Genomic DNA, 10,958 nt, shown 5'->3' with positions numbered 1-10,958 from the left:
TTGGAATAAAAGGTCTTTATTGGTTTTTATTTAAGAATTGAAATGCAATCGAGAGATTCTCATTGACAAGAATTGACAGTGTCCAACAGTGCAAGGGAAATGTTCACAAAACTGGGTTTACCGCTCGATTTATTAACTGTTCTGTTGATGATCTTCAAGGGGATCGCTTCATGTCCCACCACACAGGAGTAAGAAGCGCCGCTGGCCCACTCCTCCGCTGCAATGGATAACAGGCTGTAGATGAAGTAGGAGCTGTTGTCGTTCTCTGCCATCACCTCGGTGTTCTTGTAGTTGCCAGGATTCACCGACTTGTCATTGATGGTCCACTTGACGAAGATCTCTCGGGGGGAGAAACCTCTCACTAAGCAGGTGAGGGAGAGGAACCTCTGAGCGGAGACATCTTCTGCCGGGGACAGGAGGATAGACACGGACGGTTCTCGCAGATCTTTAACTGCAGAAAAATTAAAATTAATGTCAATAAACTGGAGAATTCCAGAGACAATGAAACCGGTGGTTACATGTGAAAGGAATGTGCTTTGCGCTGAATTTTAAAGGTTTCCTTTTCCCCTCTGGGCTCAGTCCTGTTTTCCAGCCCGGAGCAGAGGTGGATGCAATCCTTCTCGATGAGAATTTAAAGGATTAGACTGGAACATTACATAGATTTTACAGCAGAAAAACTGGTCATTCGGCCCAACTAGTCTGTGTTGTTGCTTACTCTGCACACAAACCTCCTCCCGCCTTACTTCATCTCCTTCTATTCCTTTCTCCCTCATCTACTTATCTCGCTTCCCCTTAAATGCATTACCTATGGTTCCAGAGGGGTTTTTTCAGTGGAATTACACTTAAATTATCAGAATAATCCATGTGAGCACTTAAAAGGACGAATTGGGCCTTGCACAAACGCAAGAAATGATCACAACATCTCACTTATAGCTTCAATCTCACCGCTCACCTTCTTCCTTGTGGATGGATGCTCTGAGAGGAGTCGGCAGATCCTGATGGTTCACCACGCAGTAGAACTCAGCCCCACTCAGCCAGGCTTGCGTCGAGATGTTTACGGTGCTGATCACGCTGTCTGCATCCTCTCCAGGTTGGACGGCAATCTCTGATTTCAAAGACTTCTGTTCTTGGGTCCAGGACACATTGACTCCATAAGGAGCATTAGACACGATGCAGTTTAAGGTCACCGTCGCCTCCAGTAAGACCTGTTCTATTGATGGTGGCAGTAGTTTAATTACTGGATCATTGCAGGAGCAAGGAACTGTAAAACAGAAATGAAAGGCAAACAAAGATTCGTCTTCAAAATCAGGCACCAGTTTTCAGCCTTCACTGTCTCTAGGAGATTAAATCAATTTCGAGACATCAATCTCCAGCTGTTGCTCAAAATATTATAGTTTATTGGAAGGACAACAACCTGAAAGTGCTTCCTGGAGATCCTATAACATATACTGTGTACTTGCACCCTAAGAAGCCTGTAATGGACTTTGAAGCAAGTACGCGGTGTAAAAAACGAATAATTGTGGGAGAATTTGTGTTACGCACTGAATAACGTTCTTCCTGAAATCTCTGGCAGAGCCGGCTCGAGAGGCCGAGTGACCAAATCCTGCTCCTAATTAGTATGTTCGTATCTCCGCTGAATATAATGGCTCTATCTCCCATGGGCACAAGCTAGACATGTAATTCACACTGGCTCAAAACGAGTGTCAAACGAAATTCCGAAATTTTGGCCCAACAGGAAAAAAAAGTTAATTTTCTGGCGCCTTGTCACGATAGTTGAGGAGTTGAGAATATGTTGGAACCAATCGCAGGAGGGGTGAAAGGTGGTGAAAATATTCTCAGGAGTCTTTTTGATGTGGAGAATAAATTGCAATAACGGTCTGAGGCACTTTGCAAATATCTGTCATGAGTGAGAACTCCTCATATGTCCGTCTGGAGTCAGAGGGCGATCTGACCAGAGGACAATCATAAAAACAGAAGAAAAAGAGTAGTCCATTCATCCCCTCGAGCCTGTTCCACCATTCTGTTAGACAATGGCTGATCTGTATCTTAACACCGTCTACCCTTATTCCCTTGCCTAATTTCAATCTATCAATATCAACACTAAATGTTTCAATTGATGCCAGACTTCAAGAGTGAGTTGAGGGAGATAATTCTAGGTTTGCGCTACCCATTGTGTGAATAGCTCCTTCCTGATATCATCCCTATATGATCTTGGTCAAATTTGTAGGTTATACCCACTTGTTCTGGAGTCCCACACCCGAAGAAATGTTTTTCTCCATCGACTCCATCAATTCCAATAAACAACTAAAACACCTCAGTTAGATTCCCTTTTCATCTTTAATACTGAAAGCAATACCAGTTAGGTCTGATAAACCTGTCCTCATTACTTAATGCCGCTCAGAATAAACCTGATATCAAGGTCACCTCACTCACTATATGGCATCTAGGCAGAGGGGACTATTGATGTGATGTGATGACATGTTGAACCGTGAGCAATCCTAATTCAGCACTCACAGCGGAAAGAAATATACAAACTGCATGATGGGAAATTAGAAAATATTCTGTGTTTTGTACGAGTTCCTATAAATTCCTTTATTTGATTAACAACAGAGCACAGAATGATCTGGAGCTTCTTTGGTTTAAGTCTCTTACCCTGAGATCCGGTGATGTTTCGGCTTTGGGTGACCCCTTGATGGGAGACCTGGCAGGTATAGACCTTGTTGGTGAACCATTCCCTAGCGGGGACTGTCAGCCGACTGGTCGCCGAGAAGGTCCCGTTCACTCCACAGGTGGGAGATGTGACGAAGCCCGATTCCATGTGTTGTCCATCCTTCAACCAACTCACGGTTATTGACTCTGGATGGAAATCGATGATTGAACACAAGACAGTTGCAAATCTTCTGCTTGTGATTTCTTCACTGGAACTCTGGGTGAGGATAACAGTTGGATGGACCTTGTCACCTTTACAATCTTCAAGAAAAACACGTTAGACATTTTTAGAAGAAATTAATAACTAATGCAAACTGTTCTTATATTTTAACAGCTTCTTTGCTGTCAAGCAGACACCAGCTGGAGTTTAGAGGGATCAGAACTGTGCACGGTACTCTGAATATGGTAGAGCCAAAGCTCTAAATAAGATCATTAAAGCTTTTCTATTTTTCACAGTTTCCACAACACTAACCTGGAATTTCCTTGATCCAGACCGACTCTCCGCGTCGAACCTCGCAGTAGATTTTGCTGCTTCCCACCTCTGACTCGGTGATGGTTAACTGGCTGCTCTGGGTGTAGGTTCCCTTCTTGTTCAGCACTGACGGATAAGTCTTCAATCCAGTGGTGATCGGCTCATTATCTTTCTTCCAGGAAACGCTGGTGATTTGGGGGATGTAATCCATTGCCAAACAGCCGTAGGCCAAGGAGCCGTCGGTGTTGGGTTGCTCACAGGAGCACAGGCCGTAAAGGGTTGGGGGAGACGGTGTCGCTGTGAAAGAATGGCAGATTGAACAAGTTAGACTCAGTAATTCATGCTTATCAAGTAACCAAACAACTTGGAATTTGACTCCAGCTAGAAACTAATTCCAATATTTTCCAATTAAAATCTTCATCCGCATTTGAGCTTCTACCACTTACATCATTGGGAATCATCACCTGTTGGTCTCCAGGTCAGGAATTCACCTCTCTTTCAGGATCTGTTACATTACAAAAGTAGGAGCCTTTTGACGTCGCCTGAATAAAGTACCTTGCATTGGATTAACATGGAAGAGGGGTTTCCCCATTATTCCTGCCAGTATTTATTTCTCAACCAAGAGCACTTTGTCAAAAAAAAAACACTCTGCATTTATTAATTGAACGAGTTAGACACTGTAATTCATGCTTATCAAGTAACCAAACAAGTTGGAATTTGGCTCCAGCAAGAAACTGATTCTAATATTAAAACCTTCATCCGCATTGGAGCTTCTAGCAACTCCATCATTTGGTGATCATCACCTGTCGGTCCCCTGGTGAGGAACACACCTCTCTGACAGGACCTGTAACATTACAAAAGTAAGAGCCTTTTATTCATTCATGGGATGTGGGCGTCACTGGCGAGGTCAGCATTTATTGCCCGTCCATAATTGTCCTTGAGGAGGTGGTGGTGAGCTGGAGGTGGAGTTTCGCCGCTATTCCGGTCAGTATTTATTTCTAAACCAGCAGCACTTTTCAAAAAATAAAGCATTCAACATTTATCAATTGCAGTGTTTTGGAAATTTGCTCTTTGCAAGTAGACTGCTGTGTTGCCCCCACCCTTCCACCCCCTCCCTCCATCCCCAGCACAACCCCCTCCCTCCAAAATAGCGACTAATCTTAAAAACTACAACTGAGTCAATCAGATACTGTCAGAGACTTAAAGCTTATCGTGATTGACATTGACTGCAGGCTAACTGTATCATTTATTATTCAGAGATACAGCACTGAAACAGGGCCTTCGGCCCACCAAGTCTGCGCCGAACATCAATATCATTTATATTAATCCTACCCTAAGCCCATATTTCTACCACCTGCCTATACTAGGGGCAATTTATAATGGCCAATTTACCGATAAACCTGCAAGTCTTCGGCTGTGGGAGGAAACCGGAGCACCCGGCGAAAACCCACGCGGACACTGGGAGAACTTACAAACTCCACACAAGCAGTACCCAGAATTGAACGCGGGTCGCTGGAGCTATGAGGCTGCAGTGCTAACCACCGCACCACCGTGCCGAAAGTATCACTTCAATAGTTTCACACAAGCTGACTTTAGTGGGAAGTACCCTCAGTTGTGACCCAGTCCAATTACTGCATCTCATCAGAGTTTATCACTGCCTGTTATCTTTTGAAAATACTTGAACGAAATAATGATTTCAAAGATGAGATTATCATGATGGTTATTTGTAGCCGGAGTCTCGACTATTTCCATTTAAAGTGCCAAAAGAACTTCCATTCTCCCATCAGTTCAGAACAGGTGCTGCTAACTGGGGCACGACAGCTGCTTCCTGAAACTCTTTCTTCTGAAAGTACACTCAAGATCAGGCCAATCTCATTCGATAATTATCTGATACTTAACAGGTTTAAATATTTTTAATTCATTAAAAATTGGGCTTGCATGAATGGTTAAAATCAATTCATGTGCGTTATTTCATCTGGGCAATGGAACAATTTATTTTCATATGTCTGGCTCGAGAACTCACAGCTCATGAGTTAGATGCAGATTGAGGATCCTTGAACACTGCGGGGAAAAAACTTTCGGGACAGGTACAGGACAGTTAAATTGTAAAGTAAAGATCCCCCTGTACGTCCCTATCCTGAGCTGTAAGATCAGACATCACAAGTGTTATCTACCATGGAAAGCCACCTCTATACTTCACTATCGCTCTGGGTCAGGTACAGCTCTAGTTTAATATAAAATAAAGCTCCCTGTACCCTGTCCCATCAAATACATCCAGGACAGGTTCAACCCGATTTCGATACAGAGTATTTTTTCTCTCGACACTGTCCCCATCAAACAATCCCAGGACAGTTACAGCTTGGATTAAATATGTAGCAAAGCTTCCTCGACATTGGCAGTCAAATGCTCCCAAGGGAGAGACATTACTGATTACAAATTGACCAATTCTCCTTCTACATTCTGTCTGTCATGACACTGAACTGCTATTTCTGACTGTCACAGACTGGAATACAGATCTCATCGCGGAGGCGCCTCATCAGACTTAAAGCCAAAATTTCGTTTTTCTCACAGGTACAAGTTTCTTAAATAAATGGATCAAATTGCACTCATGAAATACATGAGGACGAACCAGAAGGTTTACAACCAGTCGGGAGGATTACTGATCTCCACACAGTGAGCAGGCGCACAGAAACAGAACAGGCACTAATGGTGTAACAATGGGGCTCTCAGCAGATAGATCTGTTGAATCTGTCAACTTCAATGAAGATGTTTGATTCTAATTTATCAATTGTCAAATTGAGACCAATACAAGTCTGTGAGCTCTTTGAAAATAAACTGGTATTCATTTCAAAAACACCCTTCCACTTCAACAGTTTCTCCCTATTTGTCTGTAATCTTAAAAACATATGATGTAGTCCCACTTAAAATGTGTTCATCAAAACAATTCACATTCGGAGGAATTTGATGTCCGTAACAGGAACTCAGTGACAGCATAAGAATTGAACAAGTCAGGAAGCACACACCTTACAAACCGATTACCCACCGGTTTGATACAATTGCATACTTAAACGTTACCAAAAAAAATTGAAGCATTACACATAGTTAATTCATTAAAATCTGCGGCGACACGTCATCGAGCTAAGAACAGCTGAGTAAGAAATACATTGTTCTCTAATTTATTCAGAATTCTCTCCGACCCTTGAGATTTTGCACTCATTGGAATCCCGGCAAGTACACTACTCAATTGTGGGAGGTCATTTAAGTTTAATGAATTAGCGCTATTATTATATTCTTGGTTAATATTCATGTTAGCTGATTTTATACTTTTTTAAAAGTTAATATTAATTCAAGACCTGCTTCTGCCTGGTGCCTTGTGAAATAATGGGGGGTTTAATTAAATTATTGTGACACTTAATCAATATTAAATAATAAATATCATATTAATAGATTCAAACATGCATAAAATATATTACTTCTACTTAAATCGAATCGCAGTTCAATCATTTAAATTGAACAATAATTTCTCCTCAAGGCAGTTTACGATCGGTGACTGTGCTGCCACTATTTAATCACACAATGTTTTTATATGTTACTCCAGTAATTTACAAAATTCCTGTAAATTAATTATTAAATACATGGTGCTTCTATTGAAAGAAACTTCAAAATGATCACTGCAAAACTGGACGAGAACAATTCTTTCAGATCATCTGCGGCACTGAAACTTAGTGAGCAAATGTAGCCGAGATTTTGTTGGTCAATTTAATACTTAATAAGAATGAATTGTAACTTTCGGGTATAATCTGTTCTTTGTCTATATTTCTATCCTGTGTGCAGCACAGCTAGAAAGAGAGGTTGTTGTTATTGAAGTCAAAACGAACATTAACCATTTGAAATTAATTGAATCTACTTGAATTTCAACGTGCTATTTGTTTGTCTCTCGCCTTGGGCAGTCGACAAGTTTCTTCAATTTAAATAAAATCATATGAACAATTCTTTGACTACCAGCGACTTCTTGTCTCGGGAAAATGGTTAATATTTGATTAGTGATCATTTTCTCGCTATCCAACAACAATTGACACTGAAGGAAGAACATGGTTTGGGCTTCACGCAAAAAATGTAATAACCGGACAGAGATAATACATTGACAAACTGCAATTTACAACTCCTATTTAAGTTATAAGTAAATAAAAGCTGTCATTCATCTGTTTTAAACAGGAATATAAAAAATAATTCAAAAGCGCACATCAAACTGAACAGAAAATTGGAATAAGTACCCTCTGATTGAAATAATTTCAAGCATAATTAAAAATTGTCTCCAGCCCATAACATTTTCTGGTCATGATTATTGTGCGCATGGCACACCAGAATTCTGAAAGGCAATTAATGAATAATAAATCGATGTTAATATTAAAGCACATTTGGTTTAAATGAGGAGATACTGCCGCATTCCATTTGTTTGAATTACATTAACTTGACTCTCCAATCCGCAAACCTGCTACTTATGCAGTTTGTAATTGCAGTTACATTCCACGTACTGAACGTGCGTTGTAAACATGGCTTAATAGTTTAATCTGCGATTATCACTTATATTTAAAAAATGCCTTGAAATATCTTTCAATGTTTTCTTTTCTCATTTCTGAAACTTGCCAGTTTTCCAGCTGCAATCGTCTTTCAAGCAGTTTTAAACACGTAGAATGTTTGCATTCGATCAGAAAACATGAAGCCGCTCAATGTCACCGAGATTAAACAATGCAGAACAATGCCAAAGAGTTTCACAAATTTTTCTTTGTAACACAGACACACACTCTCCTCAGCAGATAAACACCAAATCACATCACTGAGGAACTGAATCCAGCCTCAATACGTTTCATAGAGAAGTAGCTTAATTCGACAAAAACTTTAGCAGACTCAAACGTAACATTGCAAACAAATCTCAATACAGAATCCACCGAGCCCGCCTGTCTGACTTACCAGCAAATATATAAAAATGGCAGCAGAATTTTCAGCACAGACAGCATGTTTAATAAATTAATCTTGATACTATAGCATATTTCATTAATATTGGCCGATATCACCGAAGTATAATGAGTGAGGTTATATGAATGTAAATCTGACTAAAACTGCAAATTTGTTATTTATGTCATTCTTAATTACATCAAAATTTAATGTATTACATATGAGCATTCGTGAGCAGTAGATTGATAAATGACAATTTAATTGCCACAAATAAAAATAGATCAAAATATCGTAAGGCTATTTTTGACCACTGACGTTTTCTGCATACAATTTTATTGCAAACATATTTAAACACTTATTGTTTGTATTAGATCGGAAAACCTGCAGTGACTAGATGTCACCAAGATTAAACATTGCAGAAACGTCAAAAAGTTTAACAACAGTTAGATATTTAAAGTAGCCCAGACACACAGTCTCATCAGCAAATAAATACCAAATCACATCAATCTGGAGCTGAATCCCGCAACAGAACCGATTGTGAAGAAACCGTTAAATTCTTTCATCCCTTTGCAGCAGAGTCAAATGAAACATTGCAACAAATATCAAGACAGAATCCACCAAATCCACATTTCAGTGAATAAATGTATCATTAAAATAAACAGAAATATAAAATAAAAACACAAATAAATCAGTTACTGAATACGTTCATTTTTCTGACCTGCAGTCACCGTCACCATGGTCCCTTGACCCCAGTCCTCGAGATAGTCACAGTGTTATATTCCCTGGGCTGGGTCACACAATAACCGGCTCTGCACAGAATAGAGAGAAATCCAGCATTATTTTAAATATCCACACCACAGAGGCAAAATAAAATCATGATGGTTCTTCAGAAAATTATAACTGTGTTAATGATTCTTTTCACTCTTCATAAATTTCCCTGATGTTTTATATTTCACACAGTAACATGTCAGTAATTATTGAAATCACCAACTGACAAATGAATAATTATCAGTTTATCCATAATAAACCGTGCTAGTAGGACAGTGCTGGACACAAATAGTACTTTTGCTGCATCTACAGTTGGACTGCAAAAACGATCAGTGACCCAGGTTCATCAATTAGTGCTGAGCGGCTTTTTGTATTGACAGTAACTGCTGTGCCACCCAGTACACAGTGAGACACGTCGTGTCAAATACTGTGGCGGACTGTTAACTGTAAAATACAGAGATTAAATTCCACAGCACTCTTAAAAAACCTGATTCCCACTCACCGAAGAGTACATCCGTGAGATAATTCAATTGCTCCGGGTCATTATATTTCTAAAGCGGATTGAAATACTTCTGAAGAATCTATGTTGATTTAGCATGACAGTCAACACTAATAAAGCAATGGACTTTCATACATTGTCACAAACTGCATTATATTTATCCATTATTTTTATTTAATTCTCATTGTTTACGACCCTCCTGCCGTGGTAGTGATCGCAGCTTTGAGCAAGCTCCGTGTCTGGGGATTTTGCAAGAGGAACTCGCTCTGTACAGCACCGTGACCCCCATAGTACCCACCGTGACACGAACCCGCACAAATACTGCACTCACTCTCTGTTCAGTACTGTCAACATTCACTTCAAACAGAAATTCACTTCTGATCTAGTTTAGAACATATCCAAATGTTTACACCACGCGGTCAGAAGTGAACACAGCTCCAAGTAACTCCCTCCAGGTATCAGTCACATTAAAATCAACATCTTATCCAGGTCTGCAATTGTTAACATTGTTAATGCTGTTAACATTAAAATTGAGCACAGGCAAAATTACTCAGTGTTAGTGTCTTCGATTTGTACCATTGAATTTTCTCTGTGCTGTTTTGTGTACGGTCTGGTTGTGACCGCAGCAATTAATAATATATTTAATACAATTACTGACCGTCAGGTTATGACCGAATTTGTCGAATCCCTCACGATCTGTACTTGTACGGGTCCAGCCCTGGTTCCTCTCGCTGTGGTATCTTGCACAGTAATACATGGCGGTGTCTTCAGTCTTCAGGTTCTTCATGTCCAAGGCGAAGATGTTGTTTGAAGTGTCTTTGGACGCAGTAAATCGATCCTGAATCCCTGGGGCGTAATTGTCAACTGATGAAAACATGTAGCTGACCAACCACTCCAGCCCCTTCCCGGGAACCTGTCGGACCCAGCTCATATAGCTGTATTCAAGATTGAACCCGCTGGTTTTGCAGGTCAGTCGCAGGGAGCCTCCGGGTTTCCCGGTCTCTGCCTCTGGCTGAGTCAACACGACATCCGAATGGACACCTGTAAAAAAAATATCAAAAACCCCGAGGATTAATCCTGGTGAAATGATTCCTGACTCTGTAACATTCCAGAGAGAGACTAACACTGAGACAGTAACATTGCAAGACACGGCTGGCAAAAACTACTCACGGGATAAGAAAATCAGCAACAGACTGAGAGAAATCGCCGATCTCATCCTTCTGGCAATTCGGGAAAATGGTTCTGGCGACAACTCACTGAGCAAACACGCTCCCGGTCTGTTGTGTTGCGATTCCAGTTACCGGCATTTAAATACCCGGCAGAAGGGGGCGAGGTTACAGGCGCCGCCTATTGATTCCCTGATGGAGGCGGTGACTGGATCCACGTCCACCTTCCACATCATTAACAGAATGGAGTCATATCATTACACTGGGTTAGAATTAAATGTGAACTTTTTATTTGTATCCAGGGATAGTTATTTGGCTGCCTGGTTTAAATGCAATGTGTTACTTGGGCCTAATTGGAGATACTGCAGTTGAGAATGTGTTCAGTAAT

General features: G+C 40.6%; 1 pseudogene across 1 annotated transcript; it reads right to left on the bottom strand.

Moving 5' to 3' along the window:
• LOC137349059 (Ig heavy chain C region, secreted form-like) lies at positions 1–10,703 on the bottom strand (annotated as a pseudogene). The gene is made up of 7 exons (XR_010969227.1): positions 10,575–10,703; positions 10,137–10,445; positions 8,856–8,924; positions 3,182–3,478; positions 2,653–2,970; positions 953–1,261; positions 1–451 (listed from the first exon to the last, which is right to left on the bottom strand). The product of XR_010969227.1 is annotated as an Ig heavy chain C region, secreted form-like (transcript).
• Positions 10,704–10,958: the final 255 nt, after the last annotated feature.

Source organism: Heterodontus francisci, chromosome 34, assembly GCF_036365525.1.
Source record: "Heterodontus francisci isolate sHetFra1 chromosome 34, sHetFra1.hap1, whole genome shotgun sequence".
NCBI lineage: Eukaryota > Metazoa > Chordata > Chondrichthyes > Heterodontiformes > Heterodontidae > Heterodontus > Heterodontus francisci.
Note: the sequence above shows the minus strand (reverse complement) of the source record. Positions and strands in the feature narration are given on the sequence as shown.